Source organism: Rhynchophorus ferrugineus, unplaced genomic scaffold (assembly GCF_030347505.1).
Source record: "Rhynchophorus ferrugineus isolate W39M unplaced genomic scaffold, kcgeb_rfMv2 rfM2, whole genome shotgun sequence".
Classification (NCBI taxonomy): Eukaryota; Metazoa; Arthropoda; class Insecta; order Coleoptera; family Curculionidae; genus Rhynchophorus; species Rhynchophorus ferrugineus.
Window position 1 is genome coordinate 23,232,576 of NW_027472581.1, and position 23,829 is coordinate 23,256,404.

Genomic DNA, 23,829 nt, shown 5'->3' on the forward strand with positions numbered 1-23,829 from the left:
TCAAATACGCTATTTCCGTTGTGATTTCCATATGGATTTATTATCGCGTGTTTAGGAGTTTTTGTACAAAGCCAACAGTTATTCCTAAATAATTTAGTAAGTACTAGGGTTATTATGGATGCAATATTTTGATATCTTGCAAATACGGATGCGTATTTTATAAAGACTAGTGGCCCTCTGGTCGAAATGCGACCACAATTTATTAAGTTAATTATATTTCTTTCATAACAGAGTAAAGTAAATATTTTAAAAATTATATATTAGTAAAACTTGTTTTCATAGTATTTTTAACACAAGATCAGAAATGAAGCTATATTATGATTGTTAATATTCTTTGCAGCATTCATTTTAACTCTGGATGCACCACCAATTAACATATTTATTATGTGCAATATTCAGTGAGTCCTTTATTGAGACGTTAATACTACTAAAATTTCCAGAAAAATCTTAATAACCTTTAGAATTACATCCTCCAGAACCTTATCAATTACTATCAGTTCTCAAGCAAAAACAATTTTCTTAGCTCTTTTCTGTTCACCAGGCGTCAAATTATAACAAAAACTAATTTCGAAATTCTAAATGCCTTGTAAATAAAGAGGATAGACGATTCTTGTTATTTTCGAATTTTATTAATCTATGTTGGTTATATATCATTAATCACGCCTTCCGATAGAGCAGATACATTAATTTCTTCCCTCGACCAAAAAATTTAAATATAATTTTAGGTGGCCATACTATTTGTAACCGTTATTTTGTCCAAAAATGCCATAATTCTTTAATAGTTCCATCAATGCGGGAATAACCGAAAATAACGCTACATAAAATTAAATAACTTATTTTAATAATATTCCAACACACTGACTTTTCGTTGTGTTATCTTTTGAGATTTAAAATTTAGGTTTTTGTCTTCCGATACAAAATTTCTACCCAGAATTTTGTGGTAAAGTGCTGCCAGATTTTGATTTTGAAAATTACGTGACCGTAGTTGATTTACATACAACAGGAGCGACGAATAGATTTACAAACGTCATTTAGCATCAAGGACATTCGATCCTAGTATGTTATTACCGGCAAGCTAAACTCTTAGCTCTCTAAACCCGGCTACTCGCTGGATGTCTGCGCATATTAACCAAACATTTTAGGCCTAAATTTTCTTCCTCGATATAAGATTTAACAGTGCCAAATTTCACGCTTCCAGGTACTCCCACATTTTCACTAAGTTCCACCCAACATTTTCACTAAGTCAATAAATATATAGAAGATATTACAATTTTAAATGCATAAACGAAAACCGGTTAAATTTTAATTTTTTTAATGATGTAATTATATCCACTAAATAGCAATATTTCAGCCTTCTCAGCGTCCAATCTGTTTCTTATTGGATATTATATATCAACCCAGCTTCACTAAACAGTTGTTCGATGGGAATACTGGCTAGTGGAGGTGATAAATATCTGCGTGATTATTTGCAAAAAATTTTAAGTTTACCATGATTAACTTTTCACCCATCAAGTGGATTTTTATCTAAATCCTAAGTCTTTTGTTGTAACGATAAATGAAGAATTCCTTACGGAAAAGAGCATCTGGGCTACTGTTGTCAGATTCACCTTGACCTTCACTCGATAAATCTGAAATCAGGATAATATCACTTTTTAAGCAAGTCTTCTTACCCATACTGGATGTTTCTGATTCAATATTGATGTAATCTCTCATTTTTCTTCTTACTATTTTCCAAATTTGCCGGCGATATGTAAGAAACAGTAGCAACAGGGTCATTTATCGTATATAATATTTCGTCGTTTATTTTTTTCCTCTGGCTTGAAAAATGTATGCTTATAGCCAAGACCCAAATATGTTGAAATTGCCCATCAGTTATAAGTTATTATCTTCTTTAGTGATCTCAAATTAAAGAATGTCAACCGAATAGTATTACCATCTGGTGGTTTTGTTAAAAAGTCGTCAATTTTTTTTCAAAAGTTTTTCGATAATAGGAATCACAAGTGATATGAGTGCCTGACATCTGCTCATTTGACGAAGGGCTTCTTCAAAAGACGTCAGCAATCCAATACACTCTTCCACTCTTCTGACAAATTTGATTCAATATTATTGTCACTGGAATAAAGACTTAATGCATCTTTTATCTTCAGAAATGTCTTATTTGCGATTGTAAACGAAGTCAAGTAACAGTTTTCAACTTATGCAATGTTTGCAAAATGGTACAATCTAAATTATTTAACAATGTTAATTGCATTTTTAATGTTTGAGAATTCATCTTGTATCATACTATGCACTTTTTTATTGAAATATTCCATTCATTAAGCATTGTGTTAAATTTTCCTACAATGAAGGTACCAGCATAACGGCCATCAACAGTATCGCATTTTAAAATAATTAATAGAATCGTTCAAAGCTTACAGACCAAGTGCTGCTCCACCAAAACAGTACACCGTGTCACAAGTCAGTGAAAACAATGGCAAAAGTCCATGAATTGGGCTTCGAATTGTTTTGGGCCTATTATGAAACAAAGGACACATCGTACTATAAAAATGGTATCGAAAAGTCGGAGGGTCGCTATAATCAGTGTATAACCCTTAAAGAGAATTATATATATATATATATATATATATATATATATATATATATATATTTCAAGCGATCGTTATTTTATATATGATTTCGGATCTCAAACAAATAATTCATAATTTTTTTAAGCTGCGTCAGAATAGATTTGGGTTATTATAAGTCCAATCAAACAAAATAAATCTAATATTAAGAATATCTATCAACCACCTCAAACGAAATTATTTTTATTTATGAATGATCGTCACTACGAATTTAGTCATACCTCGAATACACTTTTGTGGGTTATCCCTTTGCCTTGTTAGTTAAAAATAAATAAGCTAGGAGTATAAGAGAAGCGGTTAGCTCTTGAGGCTATTTTTCTTTGAGTTAATCAAATTACTTTTAGTGAAGTAGAAATCCAATTTTCCTCAAAGTTTCGATCAGTATAAAATTATTAAATGTTTTGTTACTCCAACATTTTTTCTTTTTTCGTAATACATTTGAATTGCTAAAAGGAAACACCAGAGACCAGTTAAAAATATAGTTTTTTTTAGTCTATTAATCCTTACGTATTTCGAAAATACTGGATCATCAAAATATCTTACTACAACTGAAAATAATTATAGTTCTACAAATTATTTATCTAATTTTACAATTGTGAAAATATAAAAGTACTGTTTCAATTTTAGTTTTAATTATTACATCTTTTATCTGAATTATAAGAGAAAATCGGATGCAGTGTATAGTGCAGATCCGTCACTAATGGTTATTCATGCTTTGCAGGGCACTAAAGTATGCTCCATAAATATAAACACTAAATTTTGTCTAAATAAATTGTAATTGTATAATACTAAAAAATAAATAAATCATTTCAAAATTATTAAAATATATTTATGTTTGTTTACAAGTTACGTAAGTTGTTTGTTAAGTAGTCTGTTATTTCCAAATTTTCTAATATTTTTTAGTCCTGTAATTATTTCAATCGGAATATTTATTATTTATTTGGAACCTTTACTATTTTATTCTGCAAAGCGAACTTTATTTTTTATTTTTGATAACATTTTAATATGATTACGAGAAACTCTGGAGAGACAAACCATATGATACCGATTGAAAGTTCAACATCTAGCGAAAACGCCTCTAAATAAGTCATCGAGAATAATAAATAATAAAACGCACCATTAGAACTTTAGTAAACTTATATAAAATTTGAAATTAAAAAAACGACTTTTTAAACGACGAAAAATTCAACTTTTTTCATATCTTCTTTTTGGAATGATTTGTCGTTGCATCTAAAATATGCTACAACTTTGGTAATTATTTCTTTATTTTAGCCAAAACTCTTTTGCTGCAGCATCCTTTAGCATAGCAACGGATCTGAATTGTACCATAATAAGTTTTTAATCATTGAATTTGGAAATCGTTTTGACGTTTAATTATCTTGATGCTAACTATTTAACTAAAGACAAGCTAACATTTGACTTTTAAATGAAATGACATATTTGAAAATTAGTCGTCAGCATCAGTATTCACTATAAAAAGGCTTACATTTGATGGATTCATGAGATGGCTTAATTAAAATCTTCAAAATTAGTAATATTGTTTGTTTAAAATAGCACTATAATCGTAAATTACACGTGCACACTGGCTATTAGTAAATTGTAAGACCGAAGGAGAGATTTTTCAAGATTACAAGATTAGGAGCTTCCATATGTTATATTTTGATTATCCATTGGTGAAGTATCAATATACATAACTATTAAATAACCTAAACCAGTTGCTAAATTCGATAGCTTGGATATTTTTTTACATAAAAAATAGATACCCATTTAGTATTACTGAGTTGCTCACATTAATAAATTTTTCACATTAATACATTATTGACATTAATATATTGTAATACATTCATTGCTTTTGTTGTTTGGTTTGAGGATATCTGCTGTCGAGATTCGAAAAAGAATTTTAAATTTTAGAATTTAACTTATTGTTATTTATATTCTTATTGCTTCGTTTAAAGGCTATGAATATCAATGCCTATTAGACAAAAATTCAGCTAAAATTCTCCATCAGCTTTCAGAGAGTTTAGCAGTTGATAAACCAACTGTTTTCAGTCACTTACATGTGTTGGAAAACATTCAAAAGGCTGGAAAAAATCTAATTTTTACCCACTTTAAATCACATAAAGTAATGTGATTGAAAGTCTCAAATTCAAGTTCAAATTCATCAAGTCTCTGAGCCATTTATCGAACATTAGTCAATAAAAGCTGTCTCAAAGTAACAAATGATCAACATACATACAAGCTCCTTATAATTATATAATCTATCTATATGATTTTCTTATATGTGTTTTAATTAAACGTTTCTAATGTTCGGAAAATTTTTAATTAAATAAATGAATTGGGTACGTCTTAATCAAATCTTTCTTGATCAATTCGTTCCCAAGAAGAATGTTGTTTACACAAGTTATCGCATATATCAGAATTTAACTTACGTCTGTTATCACAGTGTAATGTACTTAACCATTAATACATATAAATTGAAACATATTAAATTTATTCCTTAATATGAGACATCCTGTTGTGGCGGTTCACAAATGTTGTTAACGTCAATAGTTTTGCTGTAGAGCCAGATTATGGTTGTTCTTTTTTCACATAGTTAACTATACAGGCTAAATATCTGTATTATATTCTGTTATTTTACGTAAAAATTGTACTGGTATTTCCTTTAGTTATTTTATCGATTTTCAGCGTAATGTTTTGTGTAAATATTTAACCAAATAACTGACTAGGATCAATTTTGCCGTAGTGCTTCATGTGTATGATGGTATATAATTTTCGATATTGGCCAATAATGACAATATTATTAAATTTTTTCAAGAGGTTGGTAATGTAGTTGATCTATTGTGTAAGTATATTTGTTTGGGTGATCGATACATATATATACTAAATACAATTTCTGAGGCGTATTTATATTTACTATTTGTTGTGTTTCTTGTTGCATTAATATAGGTTGTTCAATAAATTCCAGAAAAAGACATAAAAAATTGGGTTTAAAATATAGCTGAAAAACAAGGTTACATTATATCGGAGGATTAATGGATTTGGATATTCTGAAGATTAAGAAGTATTCTTTTTATATATCAAATCATCATACTTCACTACACAACTGGTCTTAACATGGGAATGGTGTTTTTCCTAATGTTGTTTCGAATCTCCTAATATCCCCTAAGACAGTTTAAATATCTCGGGCAGTAGTTGTTCCGATAATAATTGGGTAAATAGATAACTCTTCTTCTTGTATTCCGTAGGTGCATATTAACTAGTGCTGGGAACTCTCGACTGAAATCGACTATCGACTGCTCAGTAACTGACTACATTTTACTATCGACTGTTTCAGTCGCTATTTTTGGTTGGACTGTTTTTACTTCTTTTTACCAATGACGGTTTTCAGTAGCTATTTTTGGTCCGACTGATTTTGTTACTATTTATTATCGACTGTTTCAGCCGTGTACTTTTCTACTATTTTTGACTCTACTAGTTTCATACGATTGATTTTGTCGTTTTGGCTCTATCGTCCTAGCCGCGACCTTGATATAAATGTACCCAATTTATGCTTACATAGATTTATATGTAATATATATAGTTTTATTACTTTTTGGTAAATAACAATATAATATATATTCATGTAGCAGCATTTTAGAAGGATAATTTTCAAGACAGTTAATGTAATAGATAAAGATTAAAATTGTGAATGATAAATAGTACTTTCAATCATTATTTCTTTATTCCTATATTTCTGCATAAGGGCTGCACTTTTACTTGTCCTACACATTGTAATATTAAATAAAATAATTGCGTAATATATTGAATAAATCTCTAACACAATAAAAAGTGAAAAATAAAATATGTTTGACAAAAAAATTGAACCGACTTCAAGAAATAAATAAATACTTCGATAATATTAAAATAATAACCAAACCTTTTAAATACAAGATTTTAAACACAAAAAGACATTTGAATAAAAAGATGTACAAAATAATCTTTTGTAATAACTGTATAAAAATAAACAAAAACCTTATTTAATCTATCTATTACACATATTTTATGTTGTACTATATACCTGCAATTTACATAGATCCTAAAATAATTGGGCAGATCTAAGAGATTTTGTTTAAACATAAAATAAATGTTATCAAAAAGAATAGATAAATTGTAATAATAACCAAGTTTTAAAAATAAATCAGTGAAGGGATTATCAGTGAAGTCGATTAGATTGAATCGTTGTTTTCTGTGTGAGTTGGAATATAAAATAAACAATTCTTAAACTTTTTTAAATCTGCGTCAGGATAGATTTGGATAATTATAAGTACAATCGAATAAAATAAATCTAATATTTAGAATATTTATAAACTACCAAAAATGAAATTATTTTTATTTATGAATAATCTTCAGTAAGAAGTCAGGTCTCGAATTCAATTTTATAACGCACCCCTTTCCTTACTTGTTTAAAAATAAGCTAAAAATATAAGAGGAGCGGTTAGCTCTTGAGGCTATTTTTCTTCGAGTTAATCAAATCACTTTTAGTGAAGTAAAAATCCAATTTTGCTCTAAGTTTAACTCAATGTAAAATTACTAAATTTTTTATTATTTCAACATATTGTTTTTTTGGAATATATTAGAATCATTAAAAGGAAACACCCCAGACGAGGTAAAAATAAAATTTTTGTTTACCTTACTTATTACCTTACTTTTTATTAATCCTTACGTTACGTCTTTAGAATATAGTGGATCAAAATTAGATAATACTACAAACGAATATAATGAAAGGTTTACAAAATATTTATCTAATTTAACAATTGTGAAAAAATAATAGTACTGATACAATTTTGGTTTTAATTATAATATATTTTATCTTTATAATTATAAAAGTTTCAGTCGCTGTTTTTGGTTCGACTGTTTTTACTACTTCTTAACAGTGACTGTTTGAGTCGACTGTTTTTAGTCGTGTACTTTTAGTTACTATTTTTGATTCTACTAGTTTCATTCTATTGATTTTTAACGTTCTAGCTTTGTCGTCCTAGCCGGCACCTTGCCAAAAAATAGATTTATATGTATATATATATATCTATATATATATATATATATATATATATATATATATATATATATATATATATATATACATATATATCGATATATATGTATTATCGTTGTATTATTTTTTAGTAGTTTGCTTGTGAATAACAATATATTATATATTGATATAGCAGCATTTTGGATCGAAATTCGTTTCAAGATTGTAAATGTAATAGGGCAAAAAGACTAAAATTGTGAATGATAAATACTAAAATACTTTTAACTATTTTTATGGCAATAATAGGTGCTATTTCGATTATTCTCTCGATTTTTGTTATCAAATTTTTCTGTTATATAATAAATAAAGCATTTACTTTATTTAATAAAGCTCTAGTTGTTATTGTGTGATCATTTTTAGTTCATTAATGTCATGAATTAGTTTTTTTCTGTTATTATGTATATGTTTAATTTTTATTTAGTATTTATGGTTATTGTACATCTTTAGTTTTTAGGTTTTATTTAGTTTGTACAGTATTGTCTATATTTATTATAGTATATTTTTAGAGATAGCAATTAACATATCAAAATACGATAAAACTTTTGTGGTATTATTCCATTCCATAGAAAAATTCCATTCCTTTATACAGATAGATCCACAGAGCATTTAAATATAAAAGTTATTTAACTTCGTTTAAAATTAAATTATGAATTGCATGTTAATACTATTCAGTATTAACATTCAGATTAAGTTTTTTTTTCCTTTTCTTTTTTAAAGGTAGTACGTGAAGGAATGTGCACATCTCCGTCTCGTTTATACTGCCTTTGGAAAAAATAAGCATATACTAACTACTCCAAGCAATTATCTCCGTCCTTTCCTTTCTCACAATTTATACGGGAAAGTGTTCGTACATCTTCATCCGACATTACTAATTGAGTGAAAAAAACAGTCGAAGCATCGTTTGACTGGAAACACTAATTACTATTTTCAGTCGCTAGTTCTTTGACTATCGACTGTTTCGACTGTTTTCAGTCGATAGTTCCCAACGCTAATATTAACCTATATGGTTATGTACGTATAATTTAGACTTTCCTCCAAATAAGCAATATTTATTTTATATACTCCATTTTCTAACGTGGTTTTGCATCAAAATTCACTCCAAGGTACTTAGCATTGTTACTGTATGGAATAGTAGTATTACTAATATTTATTGGTGTATGAACGGTTTGGTTGTAGATGAATTTGATTAAATTTTATTACCAATATATGGGTTCACCTATTTATATTATTACTTGCGTGTTGTAGTTTTCTTGTTACTTCTTCGCTGTTGCATATAATAGCAAGTATCGAAGAATAATCAGCAAATATAGCAATGGTAACATTTTATAATTGTGGTATGACACAAATATGGACTATTATTGGTCATCTATACTAGACTAGTTAAATAACAAGACCCTCAATACTACCTTGTGGAAAACCTGCTTTTTTTCTTTCATTTTAAAGTAAGCTTTTTCGTCTTTAGCTCTAAATATACTGACAGAGATGTCAGAGTAACATTTTAAGGGGTTTTTGTTTTAGTTCTAATTTGTAACATTTCCCATTTCTTAGGCTTTCCAACGATATTTGTTATTCAATGTACCTGGTCGATTGTCCAATGTTTGTTCATAAAACCAAACTGATATGTAGATATTAAATTCTTTTATGTACGATTGATTTTAAGCTTTTTGTTGAAAATTTTCAGTTGCTTTGTATATTACTGGCAGTAGTGAAATTGTTTGATAATATTTTACTTCATTTGGTAATATTCCAGGTTCAGGAGTCATAATAGCATTTTCCAAACATCAGAGATATGTATTAATCAGAATGCTGCGTTAATTATGTTGTTGAGGTTTATAATCTTATATATCCTTTCTTGATAAACACTCAACATGTAACAACTGATAATCTTACACTCATTAATAATAGTTAATTAGATAGACATCAATAATAAAATATAATTATCTACTTTATTAACTTTCGAAAGAAGAGAAAGAAGGAAATAATTTTAATATATTTTAATACTAAATCGTTCTAAAATAAATCAGACCCAAAATATTACATTACTGTTGTGGGTTATCATGAATTGATAATTATGTTTACGATTTGTTAAGATAGAAACAAAATGTACAGGTATTAAATCTTGCATTAATGTTGATTAAAATTGTAGTTAATTTATATTTGAAAATATTATTATATATTATATATTATAATTATTACTGCTGTATAATATTGATTCAAATTATTTGAAACTCGTATTTATAGCAATGTTCGTTGGTCATCGCCAAAATGTTTGTTTGTTATTAACATTGTGTTAAGTGTTTGCATGTATTTTGATTATGGATACCCATTTATGAAAATAAGAGGAATTAACCTAAAAAATTATTAACACAACATAACAAAAATATTTTATGGTTGCGACATAAAATAATTGTTTCCAATTTAGTATTATTAAGGTATTTAATGTATGTGTTATGAAAGTTATGAAACACACAAAATCCCATTTTCGACGACCTATGTTAATTGGTTTGAAATATCTGCTTCTAAAGCCCATAAAACAGTTTTAGAGAATTATTGTTTGCTGCTTGCTGCTTCGTCGTATCACAATTTTCGATTGGTTGGTTTCATCGATTTAAAAGTCGTGAGTTTGATGTCAACACCAAAGAATGGCCTGGACTACCAAACAAGTTGTTTAAAACACGTATTGTCTGAAAATTACATTTCTGCCCGTTTCAATATTGTGGCTTCGTTGCTTCCCAGGTATTAAAGTACAGTTTTCTGTAGCGTATTGTAAAAGGCAATAAAAAAGGGTCTACTGCGACAATCCCAAGCGCAAAAGGTAATTGGTTGGTCTAGGAACATTCATTTTCTTGATATTGATTTCGGTTTTGATTTTTTATTTCTATGGTTTTGGTTGCAGAGTAGAGTAAGAGTATGGAAGGATAAATAATGTTTTAAGAATAATATGGTAATATGAAGTTAGGTATTACCGTTTTGTGGAGATAAGAAATTGTATTTATCCGCTTTATCTGAAGGTATATTCATCTGCGAATAAAAACCATGACATTCCAAAATTTCATTCTAATATACAATAACAAAATTCGAAGCTGCTTTTTCAAACTCATTATATAACTATTAATCAATTCATTTTAGATTTTAAGAATATATTAAGCATTAATAATATTACCTTTACAAGAGATAGTGTTTCATATGGTTCTGGAGACATAGTTTATCATTGTCTTGGATGTATTTGTAAAGGTTATTAAGATTTTTCGGTAAATCTGTATTTATTCCATATTAATTTCAAATTTCATTAGATGTGTTTCATAACAAAACACTTCTAAATGTGTACAGTAAAAGTTAAAATAAGTATTGCAAAGAATATTAACGATTAGATATAACTTTATAGTGTTTGAATTCCCATTTTGTGGCGTTTTTGTATTTTGGTGTTTGTTGTCAGACATTTAATGGTTATTAATAATAAATATAAAAAAATAGTAAAATTACTTCACTATGGCTGTAATTTTTATATAATATTATCACAGTATTAAAATACGTAAAATTAATTTGCCAAACAATACTATTATCATATATATGTAGTAAAGAACACTGATTAAGTCCGGAAAATAAAATAGGTATATTAAAAGAGTGCTGGCAGTAGGGATGTGGGCCGCTGAGCAGAATCGACGGATATTTTAATATATCGATATTTTAAAAAATATCTATATATCGATTTCGATGTATTTAAATAAATATCGATTTATTGATACATGGGTGAAAAAAATGTATCGATACTTTTGGTAAACCTCCACAATTAATTAACAAAAGTACACCACACATTTAACACCACAAATTAAGAACCGAAAGACACTAAACCTTTAAAATTAACTATCAATTTAAAAGTTTTTTTTAAATGGTTTTTCATAATATTAAAGAAATATATATTAAAATAAGATAAAAAATTTCAGCAGAAAAACAAGAAAAAAATAACTAAGTAAATACTACTACATACAAATAAAATATCTATACAAGTAAATTGGGAAGTCAATATAAATAAATGAACAACCATAAGCTAATATAAATTTTCACTAAAAGTTACAAAATAAATAAAAGCCCTATTTAGGTAAATTATAAGGGGTCACTCATGACTAGGACTGATGACTTAGGATATCCAGTATATGCACTGCATAGGTAGATAGTGCCTTATCTTTTTGTAAATAACAATTTTTACATTGCTTTCTCATTTCCTTTCCTGCTTCCTTCTCCCCTCGTATTTTCAAAACATGTTCGCTGATAACCGCCTTGGAAATAGGTTTAGACGGGGCTTTTAGTAACCTTTTTATGACAGACAAACGAAAGTTGTAAGTTGGAATACGATTGCCTGAATATTTATTTTTAGTTAGGCCACATTTCATATCTATTTTTCCACATTTAGGGCGAGAGAAAAATCGAAACGAAGCACGTAAATGACGCACCTAGAGTCTTCAGATAATGCCGATACAACTGTAGGAGCACACTGCTAGTACCGATCTAAATACAAGGCTTAAAAAGACCACCGCACATGTAACGCGCTGGCGCGTTATTGGCAGTGATTGGTTCACCTGATAAATCGAATAGCGTGCACTAGTACACAGTAACGAATTGTCTCCGAATGACGCTCTCTCTATTGATATAAACAACAAATCATACATTCCTGGGAATTATACTCGGTTCACGTCTCAGCTGGCTTCCACACTTCAAGATACAAAAAACAGATGCCTGACTGATATTAGCTTAATTCCATCCCTCGCCAACTTTCACTGGGGTGCTTAGAGAACTACTCTTCTGAATATCTATAAAGCACTGACGTTAAGTAAGCTGGACTGTGGCTGCCAGTGTTTCATTTCTACGGCTCCCTCATATATCAAGAGATTAAATACAATCCAGAATATAGTACTAAGGATTGCTCTAGGAGCACACCATACAAGTCTAATTGACAGCCTAATCTGTGAGGCGAAAATTTCTACTCTAGACTCTTACGAGAACATTTGCTACTAAGGAACGCAGGCTAATTAAAACTCAAGCTGGGTCTATATCAGTATGGGCCTTTTTCCTATCAAACGTAGTATTAAAATGAAAGGGCAAACATACAATGGGTCTGGCTATTGCTTCCAGAAAATTAGCAATGTCTTACCACTGGCAGAACGCACCTATTGATATTGATTTCTCAATGAGATTTCTTCCTAAGGATGCTCTTAACTCTTTTACTGCACGCTCCCTTTTCAAATAATTGATCTTCGAAGAATACCATAACCATTATCAGATTTACCCTAACGGATCTAAAATAATGAATGTACAGGAGCTGCATATACATCAACATTGAAGGAAGAACATTACAAATTGCCCTATTTGACAAGTGTTTTTACATCATCTATTGACAATGCACATTCGAGAATTGAACACTGCTGCTCGTAATAGCGACAAGAACATTACCTACATGTGGGTTCCATCCCACATGGCAATCGAAGGCAACGAAAGAGTCGAGCAACTTGCTGAGAAAAGGGAAGGATCACTTTTGGAAAACCATCTAAATTGGAGAAGGGATCTTTATAAAAAACTGGATCAAGTAAACTGGAACTTAATGATCAATAACAAATTGTGCGAGGTAAAAGAGGAGTTTTACCAAGGTCTCAACTTTTGTAACTTTAGTAGGCGTAAATTGAGTATTTTTTCCAGAGTCAGAGTCAGAATAGGACCGGCAATGGCCACAAGTCACGGCTGACTCACGAGTTACTGCTCAAAGGAGGAAATCCGCCCACCTGTGATAGATGTAGATCCCTGCTAAGCATCGAACACATCCCAGTTGAATGCCAAGGGCACACCCTCCAAAGAAGACTCTCTGGCCTGAAGGGATCCATGAAACGACTCAATCAATCCATCGGAATACCCCAAAATATATAATAGATTATGAATGCTACTGCTGTTAACTTATGACTTTCAAACTGTTCACTCCATATTATTCTCATTCTTTTGTTAATTTAACTATAAGTTTTTTTTTGTTTTATTCTTTTTATTCGTTTTTCTGTATTACTAAAATAATATACTAAAATGTATATAGGGCATAGGTCCTAAATAGCTCTCGAGGCTGATCGGCTGATGGTCTAACATAAATAAATCTAATCTAATCTAATCAAAAAAGCTCCTATCTTTTAGACTGCAGTATTTGAGATCGATTTCTCTTATTCTTTTATTCTTTCTTATTCATATTCTTTTCTTTTATATTTTATATTTTTTGTTTTATAACAGTAATTAATATAATTAACGGTAATAATAACATAACTAACTTAATAAAATGAGATCGAATTTCGACCACTAGGTGATCATTAGGATACATTAAAAAACATATCCAAAAATAAATTTAAAGTAAATACAAATGAAATAAACGAGACCGATAAATTATGCCGTTTTTTTTTATCAACGAAAATTCAAATCAGACAGTTCCGACTCCCGCCAATGTACCACCCACGCGATCCAATTACTCACCCCCTTCGTTGTTTACGCATCTTTATCAGCAACGAACGGCAATAAGTCACCATCGGAAACATTTGAACGATTCGAATAAAATTAATCGCCGGCATACACGATTCCCCGATGACTTAAACGCTTAAACATAACTAAATTATCAGTTTAACGGGATAATTCGAAAACCACTACAGGCAATAAAATACGCAACTTTTCCCCATTTAAACGTCTCCTTTACGTCCATTCGTTATCCGACTCCCGGCGGAAATTAAATGAGTAAGTTACTATCCTCCGAAGGTTTTTTTTCGGCGTATTTATCTTGTAAAAAACCTTCGTCGAGGAATAGTAGATATTTTAATTAATTGCAAATTGTATCGGTCGAAGTTTCTGTTATTCTCTACAAAACGAGTTAATTAGTTTTGCTTATATATATAAAATTGTGGGATTTCCCGACTGACTTTAAAATCAAACCAATAATGAGTTCATTAAATTCATCAGCGTTTATATATTTATGTTATTTAATAATTATAAATTCGCTTGATGGTCATTTACGATTATTTTATGTGTTATATATGTAAAGACGAATGCTTTTGGATAAGACATAATGTCTTCTGGAATAATATCCAATCTGTATAAACCTTGTGAAACTCCTGCGTCGATAGTTTTTTGGCTAGAGAGAATAACTTTAATCTTTACCTGGAACGATCGTCCTGAGAGAAATGGTTTGATAAGAGCGCTTAGGTCATCGGGTAGACCTAACCAAATGTATTCCGCCACTAAATCTTCGTGCCAAATATTGTTGCTAAATCAAATTTTATGCTATGGGCTGTAGAGTACACGATTGAGCATATGTCTAATAGATTAGATGTCCGCGTTATTTATATATATTTACATATGATACCCTACACTACCATGATACCGAGTTAAGCCGAAATCTCTAGAACATTCATACTCCAAAATGAGTTGTTCTACGCGGCGAGTATTGTCTGGTGTGATGATGGTTCGCGGTCGACGCTCATGCGGCTCATTCCTGATATTGTTGCGGAATCCTTGAATACTTTGGCCCATATAAACATGGCAGCCCTATTCAATCACTCACTACCGATTTGATTTCGCAAACGCAGAAAAATTTGCATCTTTATAACGCCTTCCCACACTAAAACACGAATAACAATACATTGCGCTACGGCGGTCGGCACTTGACGTTCACTCATAGTCGTGTGTGATACATGCGCTCTCGATGAGAACTACGCTACACGACCTTCAAAACATACATGCACGCTATCTACAGCGTTTGTCTGCATCATATTTGCATCGCCCTCGTGTTAATACAGCTTATCGATATATAGTATAACTCTAAGGCAGCTAATATTGTGATTTATCAAAAGAACAAAAGCTATTCGATATTTGGCGATTAAGCAATGTCGAGAAATGTTTATCGAAAGTTTTCCGAGTTACGTTGTTTTTATTTTTTTGATGGTCATCCATTTTTTATTCGGAACTGCTATTAACAAAGTGCTTTAAGGGACAACGCAAGAACGTATCTAACTAACAAAGACATTTGCCAGGAAAAAAATCAGGAAGCAGTCGACTTTACCTAGTTTAACTTCCTCAGAATTTATATTTTAAATGTATACAACCTCATTTGTATCATACTATAATGAAATAACTATGTACAGAGTGGGAGGAACCAGACCTTTGATATTCTTGGAAACGAGCCACGCAGTTTAACCGCTTGCCTTCATCATCAGTACTGCCCACTCTTGTTTATGTATAAACATAAACATCTAGGCCCAGCGGCATTTGAATCTGGAAGGTTTTAGTAATTAAATGAGCCTCCTTTCTTTATCATCGCATAGGCTACATTTGCTAAATAATATTTGTTTAGCAAATATATCCATTATTATTATCGTTACTATTATATATATATATATATATATATATATATATATATATATATATAATAATTAAATTAAAATAAAATACACCAAACCAAAGAAAAAGTGCATATGCATTTAGAAACATTTCAAAAATAGTTTCACTACTAGACTGAAATGTAATTTCTAATTTCGTAAACAATACTTCCAAAATATTACAAATTTACTTTTTTTATCAAATAAAATAAGTAGATAGGATAAATTGATTCTCTCCACAAAAAGCCAATTTACTATGCTGTTTCCATCAAAGCAGGTTTTAATAGCTTTTTGTGACTATTATCGATCCCCTAAAATATTATATTGGCTGTAATTGACGACAGTTTAGTTGTTTTGTTATCGAAATTGATATGCGTGCCTAAAAGTTAATTAAACAAACGTAAACAAGTAATATTCATTATTGGAGTGTTGTACAAAAAGTTTAGTAAATAAAGAAACAAAATCATTTAGTCGGAATGACTGTTGGCGGCAATATCAAAAATTAATAGTATGTTTTTTGTGCTATTTATTTTATATAATAGTGCCCAGTATTTTGATAAAAGAGAATAGTTTGTTTAAATAACCTATACAGGGTGTCATTGGTAAAGTTCACAAGTTAAATTTGGTTTGCGTGACAAAAATGTCGGTTGTTGGAATTTAATAGAAGTCAGACGCCATAATTGAATAATATTTCTCTGGTATGGAGTCCCGTATATTAACTAAACATATCCCACGTTTTTCAATCAATGCATAATGCATTCGTACATAATGTATTGGACAATCTCAAAGTGAGACCTTTGACACATAAACTCTCGTAACCAGATAATAACACTTAAGGCTAACTCCTATGCTATCTGATATAGTTTTCGTAGTCTGCTGAGTAATTTTAAAAATCGGCACGATGGTATACCAAAGTATAAGGTTTGTCTCATCAAGTAATTATCTTTATCAGAGTTAAGACGTTTTGGTGTTTCTAAATCTCAAAATCATCTCGATGTTTTATCTCAAAACAGCGGTATAGAGTGACTAAAACTTCGACTTTAATAAACTGGATGTTGTGTCTAGTATTTGTCTGGCATTGTTCCAAGATCTTTACTAGATCTTAGTATATACGATGAAGCAAAAAGTGCATATCCACTTTTTATAAATTGAATTATTGCAATATATTTTTAATTAATCTCCTAGAACGTCAACAATCTGCTCGTGGGCAATATGTATTATTACATAATTTCATTTATATAATATAATTCTGTCAAGTAGAAAATCACTTCAGTAAGTGATCTATTGTACATCTTGTAATATAAATCTTTTTCTAGATGTTATTTTAAAGTCTATCCTAACTTATTCTAAAAACTATTCTAGCTTATTCTAGAGAGTATCCTATCTATGTGTTTGAATTTCACTCTATATGTCTATTAATCAGTTTGTAGAGTAGTTTGCGTTTGAGCCTACGCACTTCACTGTCGTCGCACACATTTAACTGTTTGGCGAGTGCATTGCGATGTACTAATAGTCTTTCAGAGTATTTCGCACTAACACTCCGAATCAGACCAGTTATGGGTTCTAAGGGGATTGCAATATTTAAAGGAAAATTGTATTGTAAATAACACAATATTTACTGATGATGTCCATTTTTATCAAGAAAGTTATGTAAATACTCAATAGCCCTGATATTGCCTTCAATAAGCAAGTACAGTGTTTGGCGCGCTTGTACAGTATAATAATGAACAAGAAATATTTAGAAGATAATACCTTTCTATACTCTTACTCTTACACTCGCCCACTGAACGTATTGTATGTTAACAAATATAATTGTATTCTATTAAATAGTCATCAATGACACAAGTCAATGACAGACTCGTTATGGGTTCTATGGGGATTGCAATATTTAAAGGAAAATTGTATTGTAAATAACACAATATTCAGTGATGACGTCCACTTTTATCAAGAAAGTTATGTAAATACTCAATAGCCCTGATATTGCCTTCAATAAGTAAGTACAGTGTTTGGCGCGATTGTACAGTATAATAATGAACAGGAAATATTTAGAAGATAATACCTTTCTATACTCTTACTCTTAAACTCGCCCACTGAACGTATTGTATGTTAACAAATATAATTGCATTCCACTAAATAGTCATCAATAACACAAGTCAATGACATACTCGTTATGGGTTCTATAGGAATTGCAATATTTAAAGGAAAATTGTATTGTAAATAACACAATATTCAGTGATGACATCCACTTTTATCAAGAAAGTTATGTAAATACTCAATAGCCCTGATATTGCCCTCAATCCAAGAGTAACAGTGATTGACGCGCTTGTGCAGTATAATAATGAACCGGATTTATTTAGAAGATAATACCTTTCTATACTCTTACTCTTAAACTCGCCCACTGAACGTATTGTATGTTAACAAATATAATTGCATTCCACTAAATAATCATCAGTGACACAAGTATTTTAGAATTACGGTTTGAGTAGTATTGTAGATGCACCCAATTTCTACAGGAACAATTACTTAAACTGAGTCTTTCCGACTCCAGCTATTACAGAGAAAGTTGATGTGGTAAGGTGATTCTGAACAAGGGAACACGAGGAAAGACTCTCTCATGTAAACACCCAAGTTTTGCAACTCTTGAACAACATTGAACTAGGATGCTGACTTAATATAACTAATCCGCTTAATCTTGTGTAGTTTAGATCTTGTTGATCTTGAGTTAGTGTAGTGAAAAACACTGAAAAGGTCTTCTAACCTTTATTTTATTCGATTAGAGTCTAGGTAATGACCAATGAGTCTTTCTAGATAAATAAACACAGTTTTAAATAAATGCAGAGCAAAATTGTTAAAAAAAGTTAGTTGTCAACGACTAGTAACATATAAATACATTTAAAATAAAATAAATAAAAAAAACTGTCAGAACATCATAAATTAAGCCCAAATTACTTTCTAAATTGAATCAACGTAATGTTCCATCACTGTGTACATTTCCAAGCTGAATATTACTGTTTCTGAGTGAAGAAAGAAAATGCCAAAAGATCTTTCGATTTTCCATAATAAAACCAAAATCAATTGTGTACTCTCTACGGTTCCTTGACAAAATTAAGTTAAAGAAACGTTGAATTTCGGATTTTCTCAACCGTATAACAGTCGTTTAGCCGAAATTTAATATTATCCCTCGGAAAAATGAAATATTGATAATGTATTTAGGTAGCACATTTTCCAGACCGAACCATGTTGGTTAAATAAAAAAAACATTTCTATTGGTAAAATACATAAAATAAAAAATATCGGTCATGTCAAAAAAGGTATTTTTTTATTAGTTCATTTAGTATCGCGTACATGTTTTAGATGTGTATTTTTATTTTTGCGTATGAAGTAAATAATTTACATTGCAACATGAATTACCTCATGTCCTATTGGTCTATAATACAACTGTTAATTGTTAATTTTGAAGAACAAGGTTCTGCTACTGCTGCCACAACAGCAGATATCGAATCCCATCGGAGAATGGTTGTTAATTTATGTTTGTGATTGTAACTGTAAAAATTATACCAGTTCGCAAATAACTTATAACGATTAATATGGTACGATATCTCAGTTTAGGGGAAGAACATTATCATATAGACGTTCTCAATCTCCTCAAGTCCTTAATGATACTCTTGACACAGTCATCGTTTTCCTTTCTATCCTGCCGAAACGCATACATTGAGTTTGTTGAACCCTGCATATACACGACAATACCTGCGCACTAATAACATTTATCTTCCTGGTGGATATCGAATCTTTACTGGGGTTTCTCCACTGTTTTTATAGCATCTGGTTTTCATAGTACAGTAATGGCAGTAGGTTTTCATAGCACGTTACGCGCGGTCTCATATTGTTTTGTTACAATACCTCAAGTGAATTTATGACATATCCATGCTTGTTTTCCCATTTAGCTCTTGAAAAATAAAAATAATGACTGTCTGTCTGTGGTTTGGAAAGCAAATCCTAATGCTTGATTTAGGATGACGCTATTTACAGACTAACTTACTAAGTGCCTAGTGTTAAATAGAATTTGGCCTCAACGTTACTATTATTTAAGGTACTTTTGCTTATTGATAATGCACCCGGGTATATCGAGACCACAAATTTAATCGACCCCAATGTAAAAATACAATGTTTACCTCTTAATACATCTCCGCTTCTGCAACCATTAAATCAGGATACAATAGCAACCCTACAATGCATCTTACAATGCATGGAAGCAGATCCTTCGTCGACTGTTACCGGAAGTTGGAAGCAGTTTTCTATTGACCTAAGACTATCAACTTTAAATGAATGTTGGAAAACCTAGTGTCGTAAGTAGTCTTCATCGATATATCAGCATCAAATACATGGAAGTTTTGAAGTATTTCAGTCAACAGATGTTGCAGTTTAGCCGCTAATGACAAGACGAACTTGTTAAAACTGTGGAAATTGATACAAATAATGAATCAAATAATTAAAATGATACTTATAAAGAATTAGATGGAAAATTATCTATATCTCCAACTTTAGACAAAATAAATAAGATTTTATTGCAGATTTTTTGTTATTTTATATTTTATCAGCAAATAAAATATAATTAAAAATAAATTTTATAATTACATGTATATATATATATATTTTTGTTCATTAATAAATAGATACTTATTCAACTAAAAATTTTAAAATATTTCATGCTTTTCTCCTCTAAGCTCGTACATGTATGTATCCATCGCCGACTACGGTTTCACCAATCGCTGTCATCTTATCGGAACGTAACCCTCGCGGATAACGAGGGATTACTGTAAATCCACTTTTCGTGGCCAATAACAATTCGATACAAAACCCTCTTTCTTTTCTGTAATTACCCAATGTTCTTCTATTTAAACTATTTTCAAAGCTCTTACTTCATGAAAAATAACCTATTGAACACCCAGTCAGTGGGCAAATTCTTTCCACTCTTCTTCCTTCTCGCCTTCATCCAACTTCTACAAATTTGCTTTTTCAAACTTTTTAGGAAGCTGTTTTTCCCGAAAGTCACTGCACTTAAACTTCCAAATTTATTCCTCACAAATTATTTCGCTAACAATGTATGTCAACTCCACTATGTATCGCTTTTATCAATTTACGCGCCTGGGCTTCAAGTTTTGTATACTAAGAAGTTCAAGAATCATTAAGAGAGAAACATTTTCAGCAGATAACTCTCTATGGGCCCAAAAATAATCATGCGTACTTATTAAACTTATGTCAAGTCTTTCCAAATTCACTTGTAAATATAATGCGAACGTATTCAATTAAGACGCTTAAGTCAATTAGAATAACGGTAAGTTTTCAGTATTTCATTTCAAAAATCAGTTAATGGACTGTCATTGTGCATTCTTCAATATCAAGATCATTTCTTCAATAAGGTTTTTTAACTTAACATACAAGCTCGAGCAAGTGTAATATTAAAGACTTGTAAAAAAATGTTTAGGCTTGATATTTCACGTCTCATTATCCTCCCTTGCCATTTTTATAAGAAGATCGGAAACATTTTTGCCCCATTTTTAAAAATATATGCAACTGTTATATTAATAACCACTTATTAACCACCTTATTTTTTAATTAGGTTTGGTTAAAGCTTTAGGTTAAAATGTCCACTATTAACTAATTATATAATGGGATTCATTTCAATATAAAGAATGATTAAAAGCAATAAGAAAATAAATATTAATAATAAATATAAACAATTATTTCAAAAAATCTCAGAAAAATATAATATCAGAGCTTTTGATATTGTGGTTATTCATATTTCTTTAATTGTTTGATGTAAGATATAACAGTACTGTGTTTTTTCTTGTGAGGTGAGATTCAAACATATCCATGACCTTCCTTCCTATTTCAAATGCTAGTATATGTATATTAATTATGATAATTACTAATACATTAATTTTACCTATATATTTTTTTATTTCAGGTAAGTTTCATCGATAAAAGGAATATAACATTGTCAGAAAACGATGGCAGTTGTGATCTTTGCAAGTAAGTAATTATTAATAACTTTTTAATAATATATTGGTAATTTGAACTTTATTACAAGTAATTTTAACATAATTCTCAATAATTTCTTCGGATCTTGTTCAGAGACTGAAATATCACTTCAAGTCCATCACTACCAAATTAATAATGCGATGCCTATATATTGCACAGTTTACGTGCTAAATCTTGAAGCTTATATTCAAAAATATTATACGCTTTGTTCTGCATGGGTTAAAACAAGCGATCGATGAAACGTATTGCGATAGCGAGAGCATCCGTGACGAAACCAGCCGAATTTTTAAAATTTGCGGTACTGATAGTAAGGTAGGAACAGCAGAACTCAAACTCACCTAAGTAATACTGTTTCCATAAGAACGGCACGGTGAGAGCTCCGCAATGTTAACATCATGGAAGCTTTGCGATTGCGAAAGGCTTTATAATGGAAGCTAATGATGAGCTGCGAAAAAAGTGGTGGGACGACCATAAAACCTGGACACTGTATGATCGAAAGAATTTCTCAGGGTCTGGTGAATCATTGAGACATTATATCCTACAAACTGCCCAATTTATGTATGAAAAACCCCAAAAGAAATCTACTAAGTGGCCTGCCCGCTTCGTACTGACCAGCATAGATGTCGTTCCACTATGACTTTGGAGGCATTATCGTGGTAATCAGATTGTTCACTCATTTACATTACTGGCCGGATTATTGCAAATGAATATCCCGACATCGCCAATGATGATTTTCTTACTATAATTGGCGTATTGCTGCGAAATACTACCATATTCTAAGATGATAGTGCGGCTCAATCTTTAGAGATAGCAGATAATGAGAAGTAGATTTCCATCTCTAACATCATTGATCCATGCATCATCATATTGTGTCATATGTCAATTATATGTTTTGGTAAAAGAATAGGACGACACGAATATTTTCCTTGAACCCTTGTAACTGTTTTAAAAGCAAAGCTTCTTAATATATAGCTTATTAATAAATACATATTTTGTATAGGTCATACTTTATTATTAAAAAAAAAATACTGTTTTTCATCACATTTTCCATAGTTTATTTTTTTACACTATTTATTTGTATATACAGCTTTTGAAACTAAAGATATCTTGCAGGGTTAAGGCTTCAACATCAATTTACAGCAATATATTAATTCTTGTTTTTAATAATGTCAAGATAATGTTCTAGATATTATATTCCAATAAGAATCAATCAATGAGTGATCATGTAAAATGTTTACTAATATCTATTTGCAACTTTATATACCTCATATATCAATATTCCTTATTATTTTAAAAATTTAATTTAAAATTGGTAGTAACAATATATATATTATTTATAAAATAAATAAAAATATATGTAATGTTAAAATAAATCATGTCCGTTTGTTGTTCGTGTTTTTCATTCCTAGAATGTATTGTGTCTATTTTTTACGCTGATTTATTACCTACAATTTAAGGTATATGTTCGACAATAGCCCCACAAAGGCTAATCAGATTAAGAAAAATTAGGCGTGGTATTGTCCAACAGAGGCAAAGTTGTAGCCGCTTTTTTATAATTTTCACCGAGACCTTGTTGTTAATTTAATCTATTTATTTGGTATCCGAAAATGGTTTCTACTAAATTAATTACATTCAAATAAATAAGTTGGATAGATACATTTAATAACTGTATTAAATTATTAAATATTTTAAATTTTGTTGG

General features: G+C 30.3%; 1 protein-coding gene across 1 annotated transcript in view; it reads left to right on the top strand.

The window, feature by feature from the left end:
• Ace (Acetylcholine esterase) overlaps positions 1–23,829 on the top strand; it is a 331,041-nt gene that overhangs the window by 51,858 nt on the left and 255,354 nt on the right. The window lies entirely within an intron of this gene.